We start from the raw sequence: 17224 nt of genomic DNA, 5'->3' as shown, positions 1-17224 counted from the left end.
CAGGCCCTGCTTTAGATTCGATTCTACCTGGGATGGATGTGGCTCTCCTGCCGTGCTCCCCAGCTGCTCCAGCCACCTCTCTACTCCTCCCAGGGTACCTGCCCTTGCATCCCCCCTCTGCATGCTTCCTCCTTCAGTTTGAGGGCTTTTGGGAGCTGCTGGCTCATCCCCGCCGCCCTCCCGGAGTTTTTCCCCGGCTGCGGGCTGGGGAGTGGGGGGAAGCGGCAGCTGCCAGCATGGCCCGGGAACCAAGATGGCCGCCGGGCAGCCCCCTGCATGCCCCGGGACTACAGCTCCCAGCATGCCCCGGGACTACAGCTCCCAGCATGCCCCGGGACTACAGCTCCCAGCATGCCCCGGGGCGCTTCTCCTCTCCTGCTGCCTGAGCCCGCCCGGCCCCGGGGCTGCCCCGGCCCCGGCCCAGCTGGGAGGGGGAGCAGGAGGAAGGGGATCTGGGCAGGGAGAGAAGGCAGGAAAAAGAGTGGTGAGGAGCGGGAAAGAGATGGAGGGGAAGGGGGCAAAGAGGGGGGGGAGGGAGAGAGAGGAGAAGGGCGGAAAGGAGGAGAGAGGGGGGATGGAGAGAGAGCGGGTGAGGGGCCTGAGAGAGGCAGAAAAGGCCCCAGGAGAGGGGAGTGACAGAGGGGTGGGAGAGGGAGCAGGAGAGAGGGGAAAGGGCGAGGGGAGAGGAAGGGAGAGGGGAGGGAGAGGCAGGAAAGGGGAGAGGCTGCAGGAGAGAGAGGGACAATAAGGCCAGGAGAGGAGAGGGAGAGAAAGATGTGGAGACAGAGAGAGAGAGAGAGAGAGAAACAGCAATGGCTCTGAGAAGAGGCAGGGAGGAATTGGGAAGTGCTGAGAGGGAGACAGCCAGTGAAAGCCCAAACTTATGATGGGCAAACGAGAGAGAGGGAGGGATGAAGAGCTGGGCAGAGCCCCAGAAGAGCAGTGATGAGCATCTGGGCCAGGCCCCAGCACCCTGGGCTTTCTTTTCAAAGATGAAAGCTTGTTTTCATTTTTAGGGTTTGATTAGGGACTCTTGGTTTGTTTACCTGGTTTCTTCAGGTTGTTTTTTTGTTGTTGTTGTGCTGGATTGTGTTGTGTTTTCTGTCTTGAAACCATCATTTCTGGTCTGACACCTCTACAGTAGGGAGGGCAGTGTGACTGATAGTATGGTCTTGTATATTTCTAGGGAGTCAGTGGAAATTTGTGGTTGGAGCCATCTGCGTCGCTTACCTTTGATTTCTTGAGTGTAAATCATGCAATGTTTTTGCTGAGGTGCAAAAATGAAATGGGAGAGCAGCTCTTCCTCTCTCACACACACACACACACACACGCACACGCACACGCACACACACACACACACACCTTCCCCCAGCTGAAGATGAACAGATCAAATCTCTGGGGCTGTGTTCTTTTATTAGACGTGTGTCAGATACCCAGCCCCAGGGGACTTGTGTGCAGAGAATGGCTGCATGGGCCTGGGGCTTGCCCATCATCACCTGGAAGGGAAAAAGGAAAAACCAGGTGATCACTGGGGACTTGTTCCCAAGAATGTTTCTTTCTATATCCTCTTGCACCAAGAGACACTCAGACACCCTGAGCCATCCCCTCCCTTCACTGGCCCTGTGACCACCAAGCCCACTGCATCTCCCCCAGGCTGTTCTTCCATGGCTGGTTGCTGACAGGAGGGGACATGGGGAGGTGGCAGCCTGGGAGTGACAGGGGGGACATGGGATGGTGAGGGTCTGGGAGAGTGAAAGGACATTGGGCAGTGATGGGCCCAGGGCTGCTGAGGGAGCCATGGCAGAGCCAGGGGGCTGCTGGGGGTCGGCACTGGGTAGTGAAGGCCTGGGGTGTGATGGGACACCGGGCAGTGACAGGCTGGGGGACAGCAGGGACAGCAGCATCTTGGAGAAGAAAAGGTGGGGTTAGGGTCTGAATTTTGTCTTCAACATGTTTTACTCTGTGCATCAGAAAACTAGTTTATACTCTGCTTTCACTACTTAAGGTTGGACACAAGTGCTTTATTTGGAGTTCTGATCACCTTTTTTGTTCTTCTAGAAGCCAGTCAGAGCCAGTGAGTGGAACATGAGGAAGGCAAAGGGAGCCTGTGAGTGGAACATCAAAAGCTGTATGTAAAATCACAGTCTTTTACACTTTCTATTGCAGCCTGCGTTTACATCCAAACAATGTACCCTTGTATTAATTTCCCAAACATTAACTTAAAGTATTTTCCAATAAAACACAGTCTTTGTTGTAAATACAACGTATTTGATTCAGCATAGCAAAACTGTGTAATGCACAGGTTTTTTTGGTTTTTTTTTTTCCTAATTTTTGAAAATGTTACCAAAACCCACTGAGAATCTGTTACTGTTATACTTGGTACTGTTTCTTACTTTTGACTCAAACCAACATATCCCAGACATTTTGAGGACATCTCTATACAGCCAAACAATTCCTTTGTGTGTCTGTAAATGCCTGGGCATTTCTTCCTGAAACTGTATAACTGAGGTGAAATTGTTTGGGCCCCTCTGAGTACATAAATGTCTTCAATAGATTGCTATCAGTTAAAGAATTGTTTCTCCCCAAGTTGGTATTCTGCAGTTCTGCATTTGATCTTTGGGCTTTGTCTGATGAAGCAGTTCAGTTGAATAGTTTGTCTGCACGTGAAAATGCCAACAGCCCAGTGTACACATTTAGCACAAGATTGGACCCCAGTGCCTTTGTGGATAAAAGCTCTGTCATTTTTCTTCCCTTCTGCCTGCAGGACATGTTTGGATCTGGGTGACTTCAGGTTTGGATGCTGCTTCCATTTCCCAAAGGTTCAGCCTTTCTTCAGGATACCACCACTTGGAACTGACACTGGGAAAAGGGGCAGCATTTTTCTACAGCTTTGCAAACTCTGTCCTGCTGCTGCTAAAATAGAAATAAGGAACACAAGGAAATACCTGACTGGTGATGCTCTAGATGTTGATTCCTCCACCTGGGGTGGAATATGATGTGTAACTCTGCATTTCAAAGTAGTCCTTCCAGTACAAAAAAATCACTAAGGGGTGGGATGGTTTTTTTTTGTCATCCTGATTTTAGGTATAACTGAATTTTCTTCACTAGAATGGGGTGAGGCATTACATTAACCCAGAGTTGTGGGGTCTGAGCACTTGAGAAGCTGTTAGGAGATCTGAATGTAGAAATTCATCAAGTGTGTCTCTGTGTTCTGTGAAGAATACAGCCTCTGCTGGTCATGGAGTGGTGTGTCATGTTTCAACTTGAAAACTTCTTGTCTGTAGGTCTGAAACCACTCAGTCTGAATCTGACATCAGTGATGCTGTCACTGATCAGTTTGAATTCCTTGCTGCACATGAACGTCTCTCTCTGTGAGCGTGAGTGTAGCTGGCCCAGGGACCCTGGTAGTTCCCACAGTGCATTTATCCAAACCGCATCCATAGTATTTGCTCTAATTCAGATGGGGTTTTATTTCTTGAAAACAGGTATGTAGAAACCCTTTCATTATTTTTTTGTGAAGAGATCAGTGACTCCTCTGCACTTGTTTCTCTGGCCCAGCTTATTGAGGTACATGGAATTTCTTGTCAAATACTTAAAAAAAACCCCAAGAGTCTTTGCTTTGTTATTTTAAATCTTATGCTGTGATCTGTAGCTGGATAACCAGAGATGTGAACAAAACTTTGATTTTTAATAATTTGAAGTCATTGGTTTAAGTTTACAAAATGTTTCTATTTGGATACTATTCTACAGAGGGTTGTTCCCAGGCTGGGAAGACAGGAGGGGAGTACCTGATCAGCGTCAGTGTAATCCTGCAGTATTACTCAGCTTCAAGACACAAGGAAGCCCTTCAGAAGCTGTTCACCATTTCGGAGACATTTTGTTAATTTTATGTTAGAAACCCAATGTTGGCAGAGTAATTCAGTTGGCTGTAAGTTATGGACATTTCAGTGGGTCTGCAACAGTTAAATGAGGAGTGTTTGTGGAACAGGGACAACTGCATGACTATTTTTTGCTCTCTGGTCACTCTGGTTCTGGATCCAGTTTTGGAATGCTGGAGGGTGCCATAAATGGCAGCGTAGGTGCAGTGGAGGGCACAGTCTGTTGGTTTGAACACAGAGTGTGTAAGCTGTGTCGGTGTACCTGATGGTTTCTAGGAGTGTGTTTGTGTGGCATATGAGCAGATGTGACCTTCTGGAACTGTTGTCGTGCTGTGTTGTGCTGTGGAACTGCTGGCACGTTCAGTCTCTCCCTCTGAATTGTGCTTTGGAGGAGAAGTGTATTTGTGTCTCTTCTCCAAGTGGATGGTGAGCTAAGGGGATATTTCTCCCTGAATAAACCTGAAGTTAAGCCATTCTTTGTCTGTTGAGTTCCAAACACTGCTCAAGCCTTTGGAACATCCTGGCTATGGTATTTAAAGGAAAAAGGATTTGATTGGAGCAAGCCTTGGGTTAGGAAAAGGAGGGGATTAAAGGCTTTTGCTGGTTAAAATAGTAATAATTGAGATGTCATTTAAAGTGTGAGGTTCAGATGAGATATGTCTGCATTTCTTCCCTTAACAGGGCCAAACTGTCGAGCCTGATCCCAGAGTTAGAAAGAGCACGGGAATTCCAAGGAGTTTCATGCTGGAGGTGAAAGATCCCAATACAAAGGAAGCTCTGCTGACAAGAATGGGGAAATATGCAATACCAGATCTTAATGCAGAAGTATGGAACTAACAGAACTGACCAAAAAGTGAACAAGAGAAACCGTGGGGAAGCATTGGAGTGCCAAAGCAACCAAAAAAAGTAGTTAAATATAAATACCTGTATTTAAGAAGGCTTACATGAGGTGAGCAGAATTCCATCTCTTACTTCCTTTAATGAAATCCAAAGCTTGGAAAATTTTTCCCTGTACCTGTCTTTAACTTTTGTGGTTTTCCTTCCCCACCCTGCCTCCAGGGAAGCATATGCCAGAGGAAAGAAGGAAAAGCCCTCCTCCTCTGATGATGATGATGATGATCCCATACCTGATGAGTTCTTGTGTCCTATTTTCAAAGCCCTACTGACTGACGCAGCTTTTATTCCCTGCTGTGGGAACAGTTATTGTGAGGAATGTAAGTGTTCCTTGCATGTTTTTATTTCAAAACAATCACATTTGATCTTTTGGGAGCAGAAACAGGGGATAACAAAGTTGCTTTGTTTCCAGTTCTCTTTCATCCTGAAGTCTATCCTGAAGGATGCTTCTTACAGAAAGGGGAAAAGAAGCAGAAAGCTCTTTTCCCTTTTTCTGTGTCTGGTTAAATGCCCTTTGCACACAGAAGGAGGAGTATGAGCAGAGTGTGTAATTGTGCAGGTGCTGACAGTCTTAGATATCAAACTGTTTTGTCCACAGCCCTTTCTCTTCTATCAGACTACTCTGGTGATTTACTGCTGACTCGAAAAAACCAAAACCACCACTATTTGAATATTTAAATAATTAAATATTTAATCCTTCAGACTGGAGCCTGAGGATGGAGGAATATCAACTCTTTAGGAAGGACAGGAGGGGGTGACACCCTCTACATCACTGACCAGCTGGGCTCCATGGAGCTAGAAATAGAGAAATAGATAAAACTAAGACACCATTCTCTCCAGCTGAGAGAAAGCAGCTTGGCCATTTGAGATGACTAAACTGAAAAAACTTAGAATTGTCATAAATCAACAGCACTGACTTTTCCAATCATTTGTTTTGGCCTTATTCAATGTAGCCTTGTGTAAGGAGATGTAAACTCTTCCCTTTCAGCTTTTTACAGAGAGACTTTTCTCACAAACAGTTTATGTAAAAGCCATCATGTTACCTGGGGTAAGCACTTGTTGGACTGGAGCACCAGGAGAAACCTCTGCTAACAGGCTGGGCAGGTATGTTCCTCAGACTCTAGTAATGCTCTTCTAATACCTGTGTGGAATTAGAATTATCAAAATGGTTTTTAAAGAAAGGAGGGAAATTTTGGAGTTCTAATCACTCCAAAAAATACACATATGGTTAAAGGGTGAGTAAGATCTTGGGTGGAGAGCATGAGGATAAAAATGTTCAATAGTGTAAAAAAAAATTTCTAGTATGTACCAAATAACCACACAGTCTTGGTATTTCACTGTTGTAACATCTGAAGGTGGGGTTAGGCTGTGCCTTGATCTTTTATCTAGTCTTTTTCCCACTGTCCATTAGAGTTGAAGTCACAAACCTCAAGGGAATAAAACAGTGATCAGGAAAACATTCTGAGTTCTGAAGGATTAAATATTTAACTATTTAAATATTCAAATAGTGGTGGTTTTGGTTTTTTCGAGTCAGCAGTAAATCACCAGAGTAGTCTGATAGAAGAGAAAGGGCTGTGGACAAAACAGTTTGATATCTAAGACTGTCAGCACCTGCACAATTACACACTCTGCTCATACTCCTCCTTCTGTGTGCAAAGGGCATTTAACCAGACACAGAAAAAGGGAAAAGAGCTTTCTGCTTCTTTTCCCCTTTCTGTAAGAAGCATCCTTCAGGATAGACTTCAGGATGAAAGAGAACTGGAAACAAAGCAACTTTGTTATCTCCTGTTTCTGCTCCCAAAAGATCAGATGTGATTGTTCTGAATAAACAAAAATGCAAGGAACACTTACATTCCTCACAATAACTGTTCCCACAGCAGGGAATAAAAGCTGCGTCAGTCAGTAGGGCTTTGAAAATAGGACACAAGAACTCATCAGGTATGGGATCATCATCATCAGAGGAGGAGGAGGATGGCTCTTTGGATAAATAGAAATGCTTTTCCTTCTTTCCTCTGGCATATGGTTCCCTGTAGGCAGTGGGGAAGGAAAAAGAAAAAAGTTAAAGATGGGCACAAGGAACAATTTTCCAAGCTTTGGATTTTATCAAAAGAAGTAAGAGATGGAATATTGGGGTGGAATTTTAAAGTGGAAAGCCCAGTATCTCTCAGCCCAGGAGACCGTATTTCTTGTTTGAACCTAGGACACATTGCTGGTTCATGATCAACTTGGTGCCCACCAGGATCCCTCCCAGCCTGTGCTGAAGGTACAGAGAGGATCCAAGGTTGTGTCGTTAGACACAGACTGTTTAAGCTGGCAGACTACAGGGCATGAAGAAGCAATAGTGGAGGGGCTGGGACAACTGAAAAGCTATTAGACAACGTTTTCTGTGAGAAATGATAGAAATGAGGGACAGGCATCAGTGACAATGTTGACATTCAGCAAAAAAAGCAAAACAATTACCAAATGGGCCACTGAGACGTTTCACTTCACTGCTTGATAGGAGCTGGAAATACATCAAGAGTAAATTCACTGAAGAGATTTTTTTGTTGGTGGTGGTTTTCACAGCTGAATCAGAATCAGAAATGCACTGAACAGGCAGCTGAAAGAAACTAGACCCCCAAGTTGCCTACAAACAGGACTGCGTGGGGATACCAGATTTGGAATAAACTAGGTTTGATATTAAACAATGTCTTTCTTCCAGTAACAAAAGTGAGAATTTTGGTCCCTTGTAACAGGCACTGAAATAAATTTGAGGCTCTCCAAGCAAATGTAACCGAATTAATGACTTTTATTAATTACAATATAACAAGGATTAGGCAAGATACCCAGCGCTGGACGACAGGGAAGTCCCGCTCTTCCTCCTGTCCACCCCACCAAAGTCCACCCCTTTGCCTTATATACTCTGTCTTCCTTGTCCTTCTCGAGTTTTCTCCGAAGTTCTCTGCGCATGCGTGACTTGTTGCTAGGTTGAAGCTCTCCTGTCTTCCTCAGGCATCTTCTCTCACATGCTAAAAGTTTCTTAACACTTCAAAACTCTCTAAAATTTAAAAGACACTTTAACCACGTTTTACATAGAAACAAGGACATATCTTTTAATACATTTTTACATATAATTTCAACAAGAACACAGTTGTCTTTTCCCTATTCATGGCCAAAATAAATCAGGAACACATTCCAGCATATATTCTATCACAATCCCCCCTTTCTCTTATCCTGATTTATTTTGATCGTATCTTTGCAACTCTCTTTCAGCTAATTCCATCACTTCAGCCTGTTCCTCATCAGGTACCTGGTAATATTTAGTTCTAATAAGCATCAGATGTGCTGCTTCTAACCTATTTTTAACCATAACAATTAGTTTGTTAAATATACAAGGCCCAAAGGTAAGTGTAAACAATAACAAAAGTAATGGTCCTGCAATAGTAGACAACAGAGTGGTAAGCCATGGAGACTGATTAAACCAGCTTTCATACCAACTTTGGTGTGACTCCCTTTCCCTCCTGCGTTGGTCCAATCTCTTTCGCAATTCACTCATAGTGTCAATTGCTGCTCCAGTGTGATCTGCGTAGGAGCAACATTCCTCCTTTAATGCTACACAAAGACCCCCCTGTTGTAATAGTAATAAATCCAGACCCCTACGATTCTGTAATACAACTTCCGATAATGATCTGACAGATTTTACCAATCCATCAATCGCTTGTTCTATTTTACCTATATCTTCGTCTACAGAGATTCGCAATGCTCTAAATTCTTTTTGTTGATTAATCAATGAGGCAATTCCTGTTCCGGCACCCACCCCTCCTATAGTTAAAAGTGTTGCTATAGTAAGGGCGGTAACTGGCTCTCTTTTCTCAAGATGGTGTTCTGGGGTCATGTGCTTTTCCAAAATATATTCCTTTGGATGATAAGTGATTTTTGGTATAATAGCAACCTGAATGCAATAATCATGGGTATAGTTAAAAATTTTTAATGACAAACAGGGGGTAAGTCCTATACTGTGACATACCCATCGAGTATTAGGTGCTGGAAGCAGCCAATCTGCTTGTTGCTTATGTCCTGGATTCAATGTAGTATGATTGCACAGGTGCTCCTTGTTCTTAGGTACTGTGCCGATACATCGTCCCTGTCCCGTTACTTGAGAGAGAGTTATCCCCTGAATATTTTCCCTATTGATTTTCCAAAGACATTCTCCTGGATTTGTTCCATTTATCCTTTTCCCTTTAGCTGTCACCCCAAGAGCTTCATAAAAAGGAGGTCGAATATTGTAGCACAACCAGCAATCCTTTGCTAACGTAGGATTGGTTTTGTTTAGTAAATTGTAGCTGGCTTGCATAATTCTCCAAAGGGAACCATAGCTGGAACGCTTATCAATTTCATCTGCCGTTTCATTATTTGTTTGGGAAATGCCTGATCTCCTTCCCAGTGTTTTTAGTGAGCGATTGTCCACCTTGACCTCAGGATTAGGGTCCCCTAATCCTGGATTAGGGCCTATAAGTTCCGGCCCTTTTGAAACAGATTCCTTTTTTATGAGAAAATGACCACCCCTATCGGTACCCGGTTCCCACAACCTAGCTCCCCAAGTCTTTCCCACTATCCATCCCAAATCTTCTGGTTGGGTGACGTTAATATAAATCCATTGGCAGCTTCCTCCTTTAACAATACTCCCTCCAGAACGCTCTGGAGGGTGACAGCCATGGGGACCCCATCCTACCCTTAAAAATCTATCTGGATTATCCACCCGCCAATCCGAAGCAACGGTTTCACAACCCCAGTAAGCACAATAATAGTGTCCAGGATAATTGCAATATCCTTTGCCTGGATTTGAGCTGGGACAAAAATAGAAACCTAATAAATTCAAGCAAGGCTGTGTTTGCACAATATCACATAGATAACTAGTAAAGCTAGGACCACCAGGAGTAATCTTTGTTTGAAGTACTTTCTGATCTTCCCATCGTATCAAGGACCACTTAAATGGTTGGTGAGGCATGTGTATGTCAGCCTTTGCTACTCCTATCATGACGAAATAAAGTAAGGTTAAGGCGGTTAGGGGTTTAAAACAAGTATAACATAACAGGGTAAACCGAAATGTCATTGTTTCAAACATTGGAATAACAATTTCACAGTCTGCTCAATCACCAGTTCCTAGCCCACATTCTTTACAATGTTTCAACATCCGAATTATATTTCTTTAAATGGCATTTTCTCCTCCAGAGTCACAGCAAACATACCTATAATAGAACACAGTGAGCAGAGTGAGCAGAAAGAGAAACAGGGAAATAAATTTTGGTTCGTATTATATGCCAATCACAATAAAATCAGAAGGGGCGATCTTGAGATAAGTATTCCCATGCACTCTACCTCCCTACCGGTTACGCACTGCTTCCGCTGTAAGAGTTCTTGTCTCCACACATATTATCCTTCTGTCTTACTCGTCAACTCGGTTGCGTCGAGCTACGAGGAAAGAAAATTCTTCTCGACAGCAAGGATATTCTTCAGGAGTCCTCTAGGAAATCAAAGTGCCATAATTGTTAATAGGGTTAGTACATGCAGGCAATAGTTCTTTATTTCAAAGCTCAAGCATTCATCCTCCTTCTGTTATTTATTTCCATCTATACCTTCGTCGTTGTAATTTGAATTTTAATTCTCCCGGATTTCCATCTATCTGCCACTCTGGTCCTGGTTCCTCCACTGGTCCTTTGATTCTACTAGCATGTGTCCATCCCTTTTCAGCTGTTCTAACTGCAGTCTCAGTAGTTAACAACACAAGGTAAGGACCTTCCCATTGTGGTCTTAATGTTGTCTCTTTCCATGCCCTGATCAAAACCCAATCACCTGGTTTTACATGATGCAATTTTAGGTCTAATGGTGGTCTCTGGGCTAAAATTCCCCTTTTCCATAACTCTTCCCTATATTTCATTAATGTTGTCAAATATACATTCATATTTCTATCTGTAATCATAGGATGATCTTGTGGTTCTCCCATATTATAGGGCATTCCATACAGCATTTCAAACGGTGATATTCCCATATCAGTACGAGGTTGTGTTCTAATGTTTAGTAATGCTAGGGGCAAACATTGTATCCATGACATACGAGTCTCTAACATAAGCTTTGTTAATTGTTTCTTAATCTCTCTATTCATTCTTTCCACTCTACCAGAACTCTGCGGATGCCAAGGAGTATGATGATCCCACTGTATTCCCATTGCTTTAGTAAGATCAGTTAAAATTCTGGATACAAAGTGGGGACCTCTATCCGAATCAATTGTTTCTACCACTCCATATCGTGGGATAATTTGTTCTAAAAGAATTTTAATCACCACTCGTGCTGTACCTCTTGCTGTAGGGAAAGCCTCCACATAATGGGTCAAATGATCTACCATTACTAATAGGTACCGGTATCTCCCAACCTTAGGTAATTCTGTAAAATCAATTTGGATGTTTGCGAATGGTCTGCGTGCTGCCGGTCGGCCTCCTTGCGGGGGTTGTCTAAGGTGGCGACTATTCACTTGTAAACAGATAGCACATCCTTTTACTACCTGTTTTGCCAAATCATCTGCCCCTATACACATATATTTAGTAGCAAACTGATCCACCAGTCCCCGTGCTCCCCAATGAGTTACACTATGGATCCTTCTCATAATTTCAATGGCTACAGATTTTGGCACAACAGTTCTATTATCGTCTGGGAGAGTCCATTTCCCTTGGGAATTTTCTCGTAGTCCCATTGCTTCCATCTTTTGTTTCTCTGCAATAGTGAAGCTGTAAAGTTTCCACGTATGCTCTGAAGGTGACAGAGGTTTTGCTCTGGGACTCATCCTTGGTACTTGTACTGGAAGGGACGCGGCTCTTTTGGCTTCTTGATCTGCTGCATTATTCCCTCTACTTTTAAAATCCAGCCCCCTTTGATGACCTTTCAAATGTACAATCGCAATTTTCTCTGGACCTCTTAAAGCCCGTAAGACATCTTTAATCAATTCTCGATGTATTAAATTCTTTCCTTGTGAGTTTATTAATCCTCTCTCCTCCCATATTTTACCAAAGGTATGGACTACTCCATAAGCATACTTAGAGTCAGTATAAATAGTGCCAATCTTGTTACGCAAAAGCTGTAGGGCTCGTAATACAGCATAGAGTTCACACGCCTGCGCCGACCAGGAATGGTGCAGGGGTCCTGACTCAATAACTATTAATTCCTCTCCTCCAATAATAGCATACCCTGACACTCTTTTTCCGTTTATAACACGAGAAGAGCCATCTACGAACAATTTATCCCCTTCGTCCAATTCCTCTTCCTCTAAATCTGGTCTAATCTTTGTCTGTTCCTCGATGGTCACCAAACAATCATGCATCTTACTAACATCCTCAGGTACTCCATATAAAAATTCTGCTAAATTTTGTAAATTCGTAACCTCTAAGGATAACTTTGGAGAATCTAACAAAATTCCTTCATATTTTAAGAGTCTAGCATCTGTAATCCACTTGTCAGCTTTCTGTTGCAAAATTCCTCTGATGTTATGAGGGGAAAGTACTTTAAGTTCCCCATTGAGAGTGATTTTATTGGCTTCTTCCACAAGCAAGGCACACGCCACAATTGCCTGTAAACAAGTAGGCCATCCTTTGCTGACAGGATCTAATAATTTAGACAAATATCCTACAGGTTTCTTCTTCCCTGCCCAATCTTGGGTTAATACACCATAAGCAGTACCTGCTTCTGTATTTACAAACAGATAAAATGGTCGTTTTAAATCTGGTAAGTTAAGAACAGGGGCATTTATCAAATCATGTTGTAACCCCCTTAAATTTTTCTCATCACTTTCACTCCATTTTAATAGTCCATCCTGTCCTAATTTTTCATATAAAAACTTAACCTTGGCACTATAATTCTCAATCCATTGTCTACAATATCCGACTAAACCTAAAAGCTGTCTAACTTGCCTTTTGCTTCTGGGGGGTGGCATAGAAAGAATACCTTGTACTCTTTCAGGATCTATCTTCTTTTCTCCCTTCTTTAAATAATGCCCCAAATATTTTACTTCCTCCTCAACAAACTGTAATTTTGCCTTTGACACTTTCAACCCTTTTGCACTCAAGAAATTCAACAACTTGATACTTTCAGTACGGACCTCATCCTCAGTTTCCCCAGCCAAAAGTAAATCATCTACATACTGAATGAGAACTACTGTCTCCATCGTTTGATATTCTTGTAAAATTTGCTCTAGAGCTTGACCAAATAAGTTTGGGGATTCTGTAAACCCCTGGGGAAGAACAGTCCACCTCAATTGTTGTCTTCTATGTGTAACTGGATCCTCCCATTCAAAAGCAAAATAATCTCTACATCTTTCATCTAAAGGACATGTCCAAAACGCATCTTTGAGATCTATAACACTGTAATACTGCTTCTCAGGTCCCAGCCGGCTCAGCAAAGTATAGGGATTTGCTACCACTGGGAAGCGGGCTACTGTTCTTTTATTTATTTCCCTTAAATCATGGACCAACCGATATGACCCGTCCGCCTTCTTTACGGGCAGAATGGGAGTATTAAAAGGGGACATACAAGGTTCCAAAAGTCCTTTATCCAATAACCTGTCTATCTCTGGCTTTAACCCCGCTCTCCCTTCAGGGGAAATAGGATATTGTTTAATTCTTACTGGCACCTCAGGTTCTTTAATGGTAACCATAAAAGGAATTATATCAAGCTTTCCTATACTATCGGGGGTATACCATACTTCCGGATTGATTTTTGCCTCATCTGCCAACCTTAAAGGACAAAGCTTTATCTGTATTTCTTTATTCACTATCTCTATATTAATACCTAGCTCTATAATCAAATCCCTTCCCAATAAATTAAAATCTGCTTCCGGAACTAACAGAAAGCTCCCTATTTTAATTTTACCATTAGCCTCTATCAGAACATATTTAACTATTGGAACCTCAAAGGGCTCCCCTTTAGCCCCTACCACTTGGGCAGTTTCTTTAGAGACATTACAACCCCCAGGCAATTTCTGAACAGTTGATCGTTCTGCTCCAGTATCTACCAAAAATGCAACTTCCTCTTGCTGAGGACCTATTTTAAGTTTTATCAAGGGCTCTCGATGTTTTCGTGTCCCCAGCAGATAGAGCCCCTGACCCCCCTAATCTTCCTTAAAGATTCTTTCATCCTTCAATCTTTTCCTGCATTCCCGTCGGAAATGCCCCTTACCCCCACAATAAAAACACACACTTTCTCTCCTTTCTATCCGGGGAGTTCGTCCTTCATTCCTCTGGTCCCTCGGTTCTGTTTTGAAAAACGTTTCGGGCCTCCCGGGCCTCCCTGTCTCCCTGACTGCTGCTACCATCATCCGTACTTGTCTTCGATGATTTTCTTCGTCCCTCCTAACATATACCTTCTGAGCTTCCCGCAGCAACTCATCCAAACCCCTGTCTTGCCAGTTCTCTATCTTTTCTAATTTCTTTCGGATATCATCCCATGATTTGGCCACAAACTGTGTTTTTAACAAAGCCTGCCCCAACTGATTTTCTGGGTCTAACCCAGAATACATTTGCAAATTTTTCCTCAGGCGTTCTAGCCACTCAGTAGGAGTTTCATCCTTCCTCTGTCTCTCGTTGAACGCCTTATTAATATTTTGTCCCCTAGGCACTGCCTCCCGAATTCCCTGTATTATAATTCCCCTTAAGTCCTGCATATTAACCCGATGGTCCTGTTGTTGATGGTTCCAATTTGGATCCTGTAATGGCCATTTAGTATCCGCTAAAGGACCTTGAACATGTTGTGCATCCCAAATTCGCGTCCCTGCCCGTCTGATCATATTTCGTTCTTCGGAGGTAAACAAAATATTCAATATAGCTTGTAACTCTCCCCACGTATAAATGCTGGGTCCTAAAAACTGATCTAATTTCTCTGCTACTCCCAGGGGGTCTTCTAAAAGATTCCCCATTTCTTTCTTAAATTCCCGCACATCACCCGTACTTAGAGGAACTGATACAAAACCTATAACGGGATTTGGACCTGGACCTCCAATAGGCATTTCCCTAAGTGGGTACAAATTATGCTGTTGTTTCTGAGCCCGTTTCCGGGTTATGGGCCCTTGTACCTCACTAACAGATTCAGGATGGTTTTCTACGGGGGGTAGTGCATTAGGGGGTGAGGGGTTATCCAGAGGGGGTACATATGGGGGAGGAATTAATGAGGCCTCTTCTTCCTCCCTATTCTTCCCTTTCTTTTTCTCATTTAAAGGAAGCAAGAGAGCAGGTTCCGTACTGCCTGGTCTAGTTAGCCACACACTCGCATAATCACTCTCTTCCTGACTGAAAGGGGCTTTACCGTTTACCCATAAATTTAGCTTCTGCTTTACCCAATCCTCTGAGGACCCAAACATGGGCCAAGAGACATTCTGAAATATCTCCTTCCCTCCCCACACTGTCACGCAATAACAAATCATTTTTGCCCTATCTTTATTTTCTGTATTGGGATAAAGTTTCCAATTATCTAACATAAATCCCAACGGACTATCCCGAGGTACTGGTGGAATTTTTGTGGATTTTTGGGGCTTACTCTTTTTCTGTCCCATCTTCCGGGGCGACTCCAATCAGCAGTATATCACTCGCTTCCCCTTGTTCGTGGCTCACGCCCTCGCGGGCAATGAGAACCGCACTACTGAGGGTCCGCACTCGCTTGGGGAATCCGAGCTGCCGGTTCCCCTCTCACACACACACACCACTCACTGCGCCTCCGGGATACCTGACCCAAACCGGACGGATCCCCTTCGCAAATACTCACGCGTCCCGCGTCTTCGTCCGGATCTTTGTGCACAAAGTTTACAGGGTCTACCGGCCCCCTTTTGCCTAATTCCTTGAATTTAGGTTCGTCGGTGCAACCGGGACAGGAGTTGGATTACCAGGGCCGCCAAATAACAGGCGGGGGCTCCCTTCCCTGGTAGGACCAAGAATCCGGTCCGGGGTTGCATCCGAGTCACGGCACCAAATTGAAATAAATTTGAGGCTCTCCAAGCAAATGTAACCGAATTAATGACTTTTATTAATTACAATATAACAAGGATTAGGCAAGATACCCAGCGCTGGACGACAGGGAAGTCCCGCTCTTCCTCCTGTCCACCCCACCAAAGTCCACCCCTTTGCCTTATATACTCTGTCTTCCTTGTCCTTCTCGAGTTTTCTCCGAAGTTCTCTGCGCATGCGTGACTTGTTGCTAGGTTGAAGCTCTCCTGTCTTCCTCAGGCATCTTCTCTCACATGCTAAAAGTTTCTTAACACTTCAAAACTCTCTAAAATTTAAAAGACACTTTAACCACGTTTTACATAGAAACAAGGACATATCTTTTAATACATTTTTACATATAATTTCAACAAGAACACAGTTGTCTTTTCCCTATTCATGGCCAAAATAAATCCGGAACACATTCCAGCATATATTCTATCACAGGCACTGGGGCCAGAAAGTGAGCACCTTATCCTACTGCAGATTTTCCTCTCAGAATTACAGGATGTTGGGACACCTGAAACACCCCAGGCGTGCGTGGCAAAGCTACTGGCTGCCTTTTCCTTGTGAAAATAGCGACAGAGGAGGGAAAAAATAGTCCAGCACACTCCACCTCCAACCACCAACCAACCACCACAGGTATTCTTACCTCTAAAACTCCTGCTCCACAATGACAGGCAGCAACCCCGCTTCTTCCCGCGACACTCCACTCCTCCTCAGAGCCAGGGACTGCAGGAAGGCTCAGCCAGGGCTGATCTCCTCCCCCCTGGGAACAGCTCCCTGAGCTGACACACAACCCCATCTCCATGCTGGCAGGAATGGGTGCCTGAGGGCTCCCTGTGGCAGGGCCGACTCAAGAGGGAGCTCCACGGCTCTTCCCAGCACCAGATGGATGTGGATTCTGAGGAGCAGGTGGCAGCTGGTGGGAAAGGAGCAGAGGGGAACAGCAGCCCAGCAAGGAGCAGGAGGAAAGGGGGATGGGCTGCTGGGCTGCCTGACTTTCTATAGGGTGTGGGCAGGAGATGGGAGGGAATAGTGACCCCTCTCAGATCCCTCAGGGTCTCAGACCCTCCTTCTTTACTTCTCCAACTCAAACTTTAGCTCTTCCACTCCAACTATGTCACTTTTTTCCAGTCAGTGGGAACCTCACCAGACCACCATCACCTCTCCAATAGGACAGACAGAGGCTCAGCAACTGCGTCTGCCAGCTCCTCAGGACCCGTGCGTGGGCCCTGTGAGGTGCCATAAACTTGTGGACCTGCAGGTTCTTTAGATGATCACAGACCTCTTCTTCTCCCCCCGTGGGGGCTCCTTGGTTGTCCCAGGCCCTGCTTTAGATTCGATTCTACCTGGGATGGATGTGGCTCTCCTGCCGTGCTCCCCAGCTGCTCCAGCCACCTCTCTACTCCTCCCAGGGTACCTGCCCTTGCATCCCCCCTCTGCATGCTTCCTCCT

At 44.3% G+C, this 17224-nt stretch overlaps 1 protein-coding gene and 2 long non-coding RNA genes across 4 annotated transcripts in view; 2 read left to right on the top strand and 1 right to left on the bottom strand.

Annotated features, from left to right (window-relative positions):
- The window catches only part of LOC139805604 (putative uncharacterized protein MYH16), a 65138-nt gene that overhangs the window by 18973 nt on the left and 28941 nt on the right, over positions 1 to 17224 (top strand). The gene's annotated exons all lie outside the window — the stretch shown is intronic.
- On the top strand, positions 376 to 4351 carry LOC139805631 (uncharacterized). Its single transcript, XR_011729919.1, has 5 exons — positions 376 to 484; positions 2006 to 2074; positions 2765 to 2952; positions 3285 to 3371; positions 3751 to 4351. It is a non-coding gene; the product is annotated as an uncharacterized lncRNA (long non-coding RNA).
- Positions 5477 to 16864, bottom strand: LOC139805629 (uncharacterized). 2 transcript variants are annotated; one of them, XR_011729917.1, is made up of 3 exons: positions 16419 to 16864; positions 6624 to 6799; positions 5477 to 5913 (listed from the first exon to the last, which is right to left on the bottom strand). It is a non-coding gene; the product is annotated as an uncharacterized lncRNA (long non-coding RNA). The 2 variants fall into 2 exon arrangements; XR_011729916.1 differs by lacking the exon at positions 16419 to 16864 and adding an exon at positions 7233 to 7504.

This window comes from Heliangelus exortis, chromosome 20 (assembly GCF_036169615.1).
Source record: "Heliangelus exortis chromosome 20, bHelExo1.hap1, whole genome shotgun sequence".
Lineage (NCBI taxonomy): Eukaryota > Metazoa > Chordata > Aves > Apodiformes > Trochilidae > Heliangelus > Heliangelus exortis.
This window is presented reverse-complemented; position numbering and strand designations above follow the sequence as displayed.